An 11,500-nucleotide genomic window follows, 5' to 3' on the forward strand; every position below is an offset into this window, starting at 1 on the left:
TTCTGATCAAATTATTCACACATATATAAATGCTTTCCTATAGCATTTCATCATCATTCATATTAACAGTTAAATGGTTTAGTGATATCTGTGCATACTGCTGTAAGTATCAGTAAGGAGGTCTGCTAATGACCCGTGAAAGTGACATATTTTCATACAGATGTACAGCACAGTACAAATCTTGAGCGTCATTCCATTTCTTTATATTTTGCTTCCAAAGAGCTCGACTTTCCTGTATTTGATTAGTGTTTCTCCAGGACATCTGAAGGAGCATAAAAGAAGAGGCAGACCTTAAAAACGATCTACGGCAGATGAAGAGTGTCTGATAGTCACATTCTTAACGAAGAACCAAAAGCCCAACAAAGACCTGACACAGGAGCTGACAGTCAATCTGACCGTTAAGCTGATCCATCTACTGTTCCCCGAGGCCTCATCAGAAATGTTCTCAGTGGTGGCTGTCAAGAAACCGTTCTTAAGGGAAACAAGGAGCGAACCTTTGGTTCACGTTATCATCATTAATGGAGGAGTTCAGGAGAGAGGGGAGTGGGTGCAGACAATCGAGGGCTGCTTTTCAGACAGTGTTGTTGGGAGTCTTGCCAAAATTGCACTTATTGCAGTCATTCATATTCAGTTATTTACAAATCAATACATATTATCCTAATGTTGGTGTAGTCAAAATAGACATCTCCCATGCTACCCTCATCTAATTTTTTACTGCACTACAAACTTCTTAAAGTCCATTTAAAAAGAGCAAACAAAACAAAACAAATCTATAAAAAATACAACACTATTCCCTTCAAAGTAAATACTCCAGAGAGCTGCCTTGATGGGAGGTTTGTGCTTTGACAGTGCTTCTTGTTTTTTAATGCATTCTTGATAGCAGTAATTGTGGTTTAAAGAAAACACATGAAAAAGTGTTCTAGGGTACAAAAGCCTCTCCTTGTCTTCTTTGTGGATTTCGATGCTTAAAAAAAATCAAATTAACATTAATGTTCATTTGCATGATTTTGGATTAGACAAGTGTCAGAGCTTTCAGTCATAACCTTAAAACACTAAATGCACTGTTACCAAGATATCACCCTTTGCTTCAAAATCATTTTCTGCATGCATTTGTCTGCAGTGTGTGTAGTGTGTTGTGTTGTGTCATTGGGAAAAAGCTGTAGGACTATAAAGTCCAATGAGAAGTCTCACTTTTTCACTCTTACACACTGTAGAAGCATTTCAAATAATACTCATGTCATTTAAATATTAAATAAATCAAGGCTGAGATTGGCAGAGCCTCAAATGAAAATGCTCAATTGATTATATCAGAATCAGAATCAGAATCAGAATCAGAATACTTTATTGATCCCTGGGGGAAATTATTTTTTGTTACAGTGCTCCATTTTAAACCAACATTAAGACAAGACAGACAATACGCTAACTAAGAATAGTACAATATATACATATATATACATACATACATAAGTCACTTATTTGGCATTGATTGTCTGTATCTAAAAACAATCTGGTTAATTGAATTAATTATTGCTGTGTGAACTGGGAATTCAGAAAGGCACTTTCTAAATATAGGACACTCCAAAGCATGTCTAATGCTAGTTTACACAGAGTAATAATTAAGTGGGAAATGAGCAAAGCTTCAACTTGACATAAAGCACAGAAAGAAATTGAGACATTATTCAAATTCTCCATATATCTATAACCAGACCTCGCTGTGTTTATACACTTGTCTTTCATGCAAAGATGGTAACAGCATTAACATTTTAATTTTCCTCTATTTGTGAAAAAAAAAAAAAGATCAATGAATGCTCCAAGACAGTAAGGACAGTAACTGACTGGACTAAATTAAATAATACAATATATTACATAGTTATAAATATAAGACATAGCTCAAATATATACAAATAACTCAATTATAAAAATCCAGAATATTACTGAGATTAAATATATATGATTTACTCTAATCTGTAAAACTTGGTTATTTGTTATTTTCACTGCAGAGGATATGCAAAGGCTATAACTATTGCACTGTGTATTGTGCATTTTGCATTAGAGGAGTTGTACAGGCAGGAATGATTTCCTGTGTCGTTCAGTGGTGCATTTGTGTAATCTCAGCCTCTCACTGAAAGTGCTCCTGTTACTGGCCAGCACATCATGGAGTGGGTGGGAGGTGTTGTCCAGCATTGACCGTATCTTGGACAACATCTGCCTCTCTGACACCACCTTAAGGGAATCCAGCTCCATCCCCACAACATTATTGGCCTTGTGGATCAGTTTATTAAGTTTGTTGGCATCTGCGATCCTCAACCTGATGCCCCAGCATGCAACAGCATAGAGGCTGGGACTGGCCACAACAGACTTATCAGCTCTCTCTTCATCACGACAGCATCCGCATCACTGCAGCTGCAGCACCAATCCGTCTGTCGATCTGCCGCTCCCTTCTCCCATCACTCATGAACAAGACCCCCAGATACATAAACTCCTCCCCTTGAGGCAGGAACTCGTCCCTGAACCAGAGAGGACACTCCACCCTTTTCCAGCTGAGGACCATGGCCTCAGATTTGGAGGTGCTGATTCTTGTTCCCACCAGAACCGGTGACAAAGGGCAGCACTGGGTGAGCCCATCACCCACCGGAAATGATTCAGATTTATTGCCGGCTATGCGGACCAAACTCTTGCAACGGTTGTATAAGGATGGCCCATATGCCCATAGCAATGGGCCAGACACCCTATACTCCCACAGGACACCTCGAGGGACACGGTCAAATGCCTTCTCCAAGTCTACAAAACACATGTAGACTGGTTGGGCAAACTCCCATGCACCCTCAAGTATCCTCAAGAGGGTAAGCAGTTGTCCTCCAAGACCCACCACCTGTAAGTAGAAGGACAGTAATCACTCCGACCTCAGCAACCCAACTCTGTCTTTAGTCAGGGGGATATAGTAGGCCGTGGCCTGCACAGAGACAAAATATAACAGCATCATCATTATACAATTCACAGAGCAGTAAACTATCCATCATCATGCACACTCAGGCTTTTGGAAAAAAAGAGTTCAGAAGTTTATTTACAAAATCCACAGTGCAATATATATACAAGGTGTGGGGCAGAGGGTCAAGGGCTTCAGGGACAGGAAGGGTATCTACACACTTGACACACTCCTCTTCTTGCTTGCACACTCGCAAGTACCGGTCCGTGGCCCAGGGGTTGGGGACCGCTGGTCTGGACTTTCTTGAGATAGACCAGGCTGCACCCACCTGTCAAACAGGTGGAGGCTCACCAAGACATGCAGAACTCATCGATGAAGTCGTTGCCACCTCTCACCTCCTTCATAGAAACTGTCACTCCAAGAGGGGGAGGGCTGTGAGGCACCGCCCCTGTCCCCCCAGCACCCCCTGCCAGACCCCACCTTTTGGAAAGCCCTGAGAGTGGGGAACCTGTGAGTTTTGTATGTCCGCTCAGGCACAGTCCATACTTCATCTGTAGGCAATTACCATCATAAGTGGTGGTCATGGAGGGGGTGTCAGGTGGCGGAAGGTGGTGCCTAAATGGCTCTCCTCTTCTGAGATTGTGTAACAACTTAGGTCAATGTAGTCTAAGCATCTTGGAAAGAAAGGAACTGAACGTCTTTTAATTTCTTGGAGATGGTTGCTCAAACGTAAGTATTTTATTGTGAAGCTGCTTAGATTGTCATGACCCCACATTTTCTTTTTGTTCTCTTTCCCGTGTGTGTGTGTTATGTGTGTTTGTGTGATGATCGGAAACTTATGTTGGATCTGAATCTGTTCCTGGATTCCTTCCTCCTGGTTGTCATCCGTCACAGCCCATGTAGAAGATGGAGAAGTTCATTGCCCATAAAGGGCTGATAGGCCAGCATGGATGCCTAAGTTTGTGTATGATAACGTGTGAATGAAGCGACGTATTATTTTGAAATTGATACTGTAGGTGTATCTATTAAAAATCACAGATGTGTTCAGATATCAGTGACCTCCAACCTCAACGTGAGACGTCAAGGCAGAAGTGCTAAAAACTGGATGGCCACTTGAAGCTTGGAGAGTGTAGAGTCCCTGTAGAGTTCATTGTAAACTCAAATTGTAAACTTTGAAGGGTAAAAAAGAAAAAATCTTACAGCCTGTCACTAAAAAGTGTTTACAACAACTTTAGTTGTGAATTACGAGTCCAGTTGCTTTGAGTGACAAGTATCCCATCAAAAGCTTAGCAGAGCCAGGCCTGCACAAGCAAGCATGAGCCATGCAATGTGGTTCATGCTTTCCATGCTGTCAGCATTCACAGCCGTGTGCGTATGCAGATATGAGGTAACAATTAGGAAGTTAATAGATACATTGGAGATGCTCACCTCAGTACTGTAACCGGCCTGTATTTTTGACAATTTATTTGTTTACTTACATGTATCTACATTAGCCTGAATATACTTCACTGGGCAAATACTTTATCACAGATTATAAACTGGTTTGTTGAGGCTGTTGAAGCGCTTTCTGGTTACACCGGCATAGTATACCGGGAGGAGACTGATTGAGCTTATAATAGGGAGATTATATTGCTTGGCTGGCTTGGGAATGCCTCGGTGTGGATCTGAATTGTCACGGTGACCCAGTATGTGTAAATCCTAGTTAAAGTTAATATTCTTTGATTTATTGTTATTCATAGTTTTGGTTTATTGTTTTCTGCTTATGTTATACTTATAGTTTGATGGCCTTAGCGCTCTGTCTCTGTGAATTCCCTGTGTTCCACATTTCTCTTTTAGTTACCTTTGTTTCTGAGATCCATGCCCCCTCTGGCTCTGTCATGGTCATGAGTCTGTGATCCAGTGTTTTGTGTTTTTGAATTATTAATATTCCTTGATTTCATTGTTATTTATAGTTTCTAGTCTCTTGCTTTGTGTCTCAGTGCCTCCCCTGTGTTCCATGTGTTCCTTCTGGTCTCCATTGTCTCTATGTTCGTGTATTTCCTGTTTTACTTTGACTGTCTCACATCATATGTTAGTGTGTTCAGTTTTGCTTCCTCCCTGTCTCATTAGGTATGTCCAAATTCATAGGCACCATCCTTTGGAGGACCCGGCCCTCGCGGTCTACGTGGGCCGGGTCCCAGTGTTGCCAACTTAGCTACTTTGTCGCTATATTTAGTGAGTTTTTGGATCCCCTTAGCGACTTTTTTCTAAAATTGACTAGTGACAAATCTGGTGACTTTTTCTGGTGTTACTGGAGACGACTTTTTGACCTGAAAGCACGTACTGCCAGAGTGCCTATTTTATCCAGACAAAGGAGGATGGTTGGAATTGTGAGATTAAAAAAACAATAATTGCTAAAAGAAATTTAATTTGTAGTTCTAAATATATTCTGAATGCTTTTAGGGTGTTTTTTTACTCACGTTATGTTTCTTCCACAATGTTATTTCTCTCTCCTACAGCGTCTATTACAATTACATAGGCATGACCAACTATGCCAATTAGGCGATGACGACTTCTAGCGACTTTTAGGGCAGGTCCTTCGAAGACCGAGAGCACCGGAGGTACGAGGCCTTCAGATTTGCGTCACCAGCTGTCTCGGTGGAGTTGAATAAACTCAGCCATCTGCTCCTCGCTCACTAAAATATAAAGGACATTGAAGTAAATTCTCGACCATCTCACGCTTCTGTTTAATCTGTTTTCTGTTTGACGTTTATTCAGTTGAGTGAAAACTATAACTTTAATCTCAGCCAAACTGATTTACTCATGAACAAATAAAACACTGAAAAAAGCCAAACACAACATTTTTTAAGTTATCTAAGTGACTTAAATATTGTGTTTAACCTGAGTAGCGAAAGACTGCGGGAGGTCTGAAAACGATGTGACGGGAATTCGCTATTCTCCCCGGCTCTTGTGAGCCTCAACCTCCCTGTCAGCTTCGAGCTGGTGGGTAACAGACGTCTCCGAAAACGTCGGAGTAGTTTTGTAAATATGTGGTGTCTGGGTAAACCGAGCAGATATTTGAAGTTTACACAGCTACATTCTCACCTGAAAATATGTTAGAAATTTATTTTGTGATCCAGAAAGAGTAATAAGAGTAATATTCAAACTTGGTAGCTGCCGCCATTGTTGAAAACTGTAATTGGCTGGGCCGCGCTACGAATTCTGGGATAGGTTGGGTGTTACATCCCCCAGGTGGATGTTTCTTATACATGAATACAAATGGATGGATGACAAACTGAGTACATTTTTCAGCGTAACTTTATGGATGGATATATGTGATGAATGACTGTACAAGGAATAGATACAGTATGTTAATCCTTTGTCCCTGTCACCTTGTTTGCAGCCTTTCTGCCCTTTTGTGGATAACAAAAATTAATTATTGCCTTTAAAGAGGACAAAAAAGTAAAACACCTGATTGGTGCAAGAAAATACTACTCTGAGTGAAAAGATTTTAAAGATTATTAATAATGGATTGCATTTATATAGCGCTTTTCGAGAACCTCAAAGCACTGTACAATTCCACTATTCATTCACTCTCGCATTCACACACTGGTGGAGGCAGCTACAGTTGTAGCCACAGCTGCCTGGAGCAGACTGACAGAAGCGAGGCTGCCATATCGCGCCATCGGCCCCTCTGGCCATCACCAGTAGGGGGTGGGTGAAGTGTCTTGCCCAAGGACACAACGACCGAGACTGTCCAAGCTGGGGCTCGAACCGGCAACCTTCCAATTACGAGACGAACTGCCAACTCTTGAGCCACGATCGCCCCCGACATTGCACAGACATTGCACCTTTACCCCAATTTCAGCCTGTCCATATATGTTACATTAGTCCCAGAAGTTCTAATGAATTGACATGTTTTTATTTATATATATATTTTTTTGCATTTGCAAATTTTAAAACTTGTAAATGAAATGTACCTCTGTCAGCGGGAATGTACAACTAAATATTCGGGGGATTCGTCCATGCCTGTCAGCTTTGATCCCAGCAGAATTAATCCTCACGTAATTAAAAACTCGTTAGCAGACAGACGTCTGGTCTTGTCTGGAGGAAAGGCTATTTGTATTTCGATAGTCGCGGTGTCAGTTTGGCAGCAAAAGGACATCTTAAAAGGAAACGATTAACTGGTTAGCTGAAATGAAAAAGACATGGATGTTTTTTTTATTCCTTCTGGCAGCTTTGTGGGGACCACTCTTGTGGCAGATGTAACCTATCCCTGTACAGCGTTGCCTTGTGCGTCTCTGCCTGATGAACAGCGGACTATTCACAACTTTAGTTTAATATACTATGAAAAGACTTTAATAGTTGTAAATGTGTAGTCGCTTGTACCTCAGGAAAGATAATTGCCACAGAGATTGGACCTCTTGGACCAAACCTCTAATGACGAAGGATAATGAGCTCTTTCACCTTGGCCCACAAATTTCCTTCATTTAAAACCAGTAATCGTTCCAAATCTGGAATCGTTTGCTCTGTGAGGATAATAATAGTCTTTGATACTTGTTATTCATCTGGGGGGGATTAAAGAGATAATGTGATTGACTTTGATCGTTTGGTGTCCAGAGTTTTGTTTGGACACCAAAGGACAGTGTGAAGACGGATAACGGTCCATATTTGGGGTGTTCAGTGCTTCGAGAAAAGCTCAACACGTGGAGCTGCTTTTGCATTAAACCACCAGTGATGCAGTTCAAAGCCAGGCACTTTAACACCTAGAATTTAAATGTCAAGAAAGGTTTTTCCGCCTCTAATAGCTGCATGGTTTGCAGCATGAGGCCGCTTGCTAATGTCCATCATCCTCCAGCTATACGGACTGGTGCTCTAAGTGCACAGTTTAAAAGTCGACTTATGGCAAAGAATTTCTCATCACTGAAGTGTAAAAATAGATTAGGATTTAATCAGAAGACAACTGCATGCAAATCATTTTCCCTTGAAGTGCTTTGCCACTCAAGGGACTGAAAATGAAGGAGATTTGGGTTAGATTCCTTATGGCGGGCATTTCACTCCTCTGAGATTTTCCCGTTTTTTTCCCTGTCTTTTTCTCTTTCTGCCACACACAAAACTACAGCAACTCCATTCACTGCTTAAAATGACCCCATTCATTGTTAAAAACAAATGTACGACTCAGTGTGGTGTAAAATCAGTGTTCCAAAGGTTTCGAGGTTGTATTACTGAAAGTTGAGGCACACATGAAAAGCCCAGTGGGCCTGTACCTGTAGAATATCATTACTGTTAAAGATGCACATTTGTGTGGGGGCTGTATTAGTGGAGCAGTATAAATCAGTTTGACATGATGAAGCACTGTGGAAATGTGGTCAGTACTGTCATGGTTACTCTGCGGCCTTCAGTTGAAAGATCTTTTTTTCCCTCCAAACTGGACCATTATTTTGAAATGCTGCACACATGGCTGCTTATAACTATAAACATTCTTCATTCAACAAAGTAGAGCATGGGAAATTTGAACATCTTGAGAATTACAAGAATTCTTCTGGAAATTAAAATTTTGCCAGCAAGTGCCTCTCATCGCTGCTGAGTTGGACTTCCAACCTGCAACTTTTGATTTATTGTCTGCTGTCACTGCTCTTATAAGCATTGCTTTATCAGGAAAACCTCTCCAATGAATTCACTGTATTTTATTTAGTTTTATTTATTTACTCTACAGCATTACAGTGAGAAACCCATTGATCAAAAGATCCTTTGTTAGCAGCGCTTAGTGATGGTGAGGGAAGAACTCCTCTTTGACAGGAAGAAACTTCCAGCAGAACCAGATCCAGTGAGGAGCAGCCAGGAGTGGCTGCAGCTCTGGAGGTAGAGCAGGTCATCTACTCGTTGGTGGTTCAATCCCTGGCTGCCCCAGTCTGCATGCCAAATATCCCTGGGTGAGATACTAACCCCAAGTTGCTGTCCGATGCATCCATTGGAGTATGAATGTGTGTGAATGATAGGAAGCACTTAAAAAGCATGCTTGTGTGAATGTGTGAATGCAGCATGTTGTATAAAGTGAGTGCTCTGGGAGACTAGAAAAGCGCTATTTAAGAATCAGTCCATTTACCATCTGATGAAACTGGTTTGGAGATGAGGAAAAGTGATGTCATTAGAAGGATAATCTGTCAGGAGTTTAAAAAAAAGAAAAACAAATTGAAAACGAAAAATTCATTATTTACATTCGCAAAACAAAACATAGAACCGTATAAACTGTAGTTCCTAGGATCATTGTGCTGTTGCATGACCCAGTTTGCCCCAAGCTTTATTTCTCGGACAGATGGCGAACATGGTCGACTTGATGACTGCAAGGTAACGAGGTGCTGTGGGTGTAAAACAAGCCTATATCATCACACCTCCACCACCATGCTTGGTATGAAGTCGTAAAGTCTCTCTGGTAATCCTTCCTGACAAGGCATAATGGCTTTGTTAGGAAGGATTGGTTGATGCTATTAATTACTAGTTATTAGCATTAGCTAGTTATTAGCATTAGCTAGCATTAGCTAATAACTCCAAAAATACATCATATGAAAGAGGCATGGCACATGAAGTATTTTCAAATCTACTGTATAGGATATATTGTTTAGGGGAAATCATGAGAACATGTCCAGGTACAACCTGAGATGCTAGCAAACAAAGAAGTTATTGCTGATAGAGTTTTCCCCCCTCAGTTGTAAAATGTTTTTAGGGTACTGTATAGTCACCCTGCTGCACAAATAACTGGAGAATGAGGTGGCGTAGGATTTTCAAATGATATCGTAAGTATCTACTAAAAATCTTGGACGAGTTTGAATCTCGATGACTTTGAGGTTAAGTTTCTGAAAATCTTATGCACATGCTAACTGGAGAAAGATGAGGGTTAGCATTGGCAGCTGTTTAGTTATTTACCATTCACTGTGCAACATTTTGCAGGCAGTTTGTTAAAACCATCAAAAAACATCAAGAAACCTGCATTTTGAAAATGTTATAACAAGGAACTGCACAGTCATCAGATATACAGTATGACAGATATAATTAGATTCTGTGAGATCATCATTCATTAAAGCCTTGTAAATAGCATTGATGTCTTCAGGGGAAAAACATGTCTGTTCGTGCACAACATAATTGCAACAACATTACTCAGAACAGGGTTCGTGATGAACAAATAAACAGACCTGTGTAGACTGTTGAAGATAACAGCAATGGACGTCATGGCACACAGCAAATGAGGCATAGAAGAGCAAATGGGTAGTAAATGAATAAATGTTTTGGCTGCAGGAGGAAATATTTTTGAAACAACTTTAGTGCATTAAAACTGGTTGCAAAGTTTCATATTTGAACCCCCCCCCCATGATGTTAAAAGATTTGAAACTTCTGCTCACAGCTACTTTTTAACAGGGATTCCACAAAACATCATTACGATCCAGATGTCTGTCGTGTTCTGGCCTATATCTCAGTGTTGGAAATCTGGTCGCTGGTCCAGGCCCCCCCTCCTGAGAGGCTCCTCTGAGAGTGAAGGTCTATTTCCAGTGTGCCTATTTTTACAGTGCCTGTCTCAAAAGAGAGGCAAAATGAAGAAAAATCTTCCTAGCAATCAGGCCAGGAAAGTGAAGGCTTGGTGGGAAAACAGCTTTTTAAACTCAGCAGCATTGCAACAGTTCCCAGAGTCACCTAATCAATGCAGCATCCCTTCTCTTATTTATCTAACCATAGAAAAATCTAAACTAAATGCCAAGCAGTGTTGTCTGTAAACGCCTGCACAAGTGACAATTAGCATGTAGTCAGGATGTCAGGATAAACAGAGCACTAGCAAGAGAATAGCAGGGACACACTGATGTGCACAGACTCAGGTGAACATGGTAAAAAGAGCACTTTCTGCCTTGGTCACCAGAGGACTATATCTTAAGCGCCCTTAAGCGTAAATTCCAAACACTGTAACTCATTAGGGTCTATTTTACAGAACCAGGTGATGCATGTGCTGGAGACAGTTCTAAACTAAACAGTACACTACTTCCGTTTCAACAACAAACTAAGTAATAAGAGCTTTTCTAAATGATCCCAACCATATTTTCTTCATTTTATAAAATGTTTTTATATCATTGAGCACTGTAAATGCCCATAAATATGGAAAAAAATACTGGGACACAACAATAAAGTTGAAAAAGTTGATTTGCAGTTGAAAAAAAATTAGTAGTAGCACTGTAATACTCAGAGATGGAGGAGAGGAAGAGAGAGCGGGCAATACAGTTATCTGCTTTATTACAAATATCATATCACACGGTACTTTTTAAATTTAAATCAGAAAAACTGAAAAAAGTCTCAGGTTCGAACCTGAGACTTGAGAATTACCTGAGAATTATTTTATACAGGCATCCAGTCAAAATTAGCTGCTATCTACTTTCTGAGGAAAACTTAATAGAAAGAGTTTCTGGCTTTGAGATGACACTTGCACATTAGAAGAAGGATCCTTTTACAGAAACTGAAGTCATCGATGTCCTAGCTCAGGAGCAGTCTTTTTTCCCTGCAGCTGAAGTCTCTAACAGGCTGCTTCAGGCTACTCCGGCTAAAATTCCTGGAGGG

Source organism: Astatotilapia calliptera, chromosome 2 (assembly GCF_964374335.1).
Source record: "Astatotilapia calliptera chromosome 2, fAstCal68.1, whole genome shotgun sequence".
Lineage (NCBI taxonomy): Eukaryota > Metazoa > Chordata > Actinopteri > Cichliformes > Cichlidae > Astatotilapia > Astatotilapia calliptera.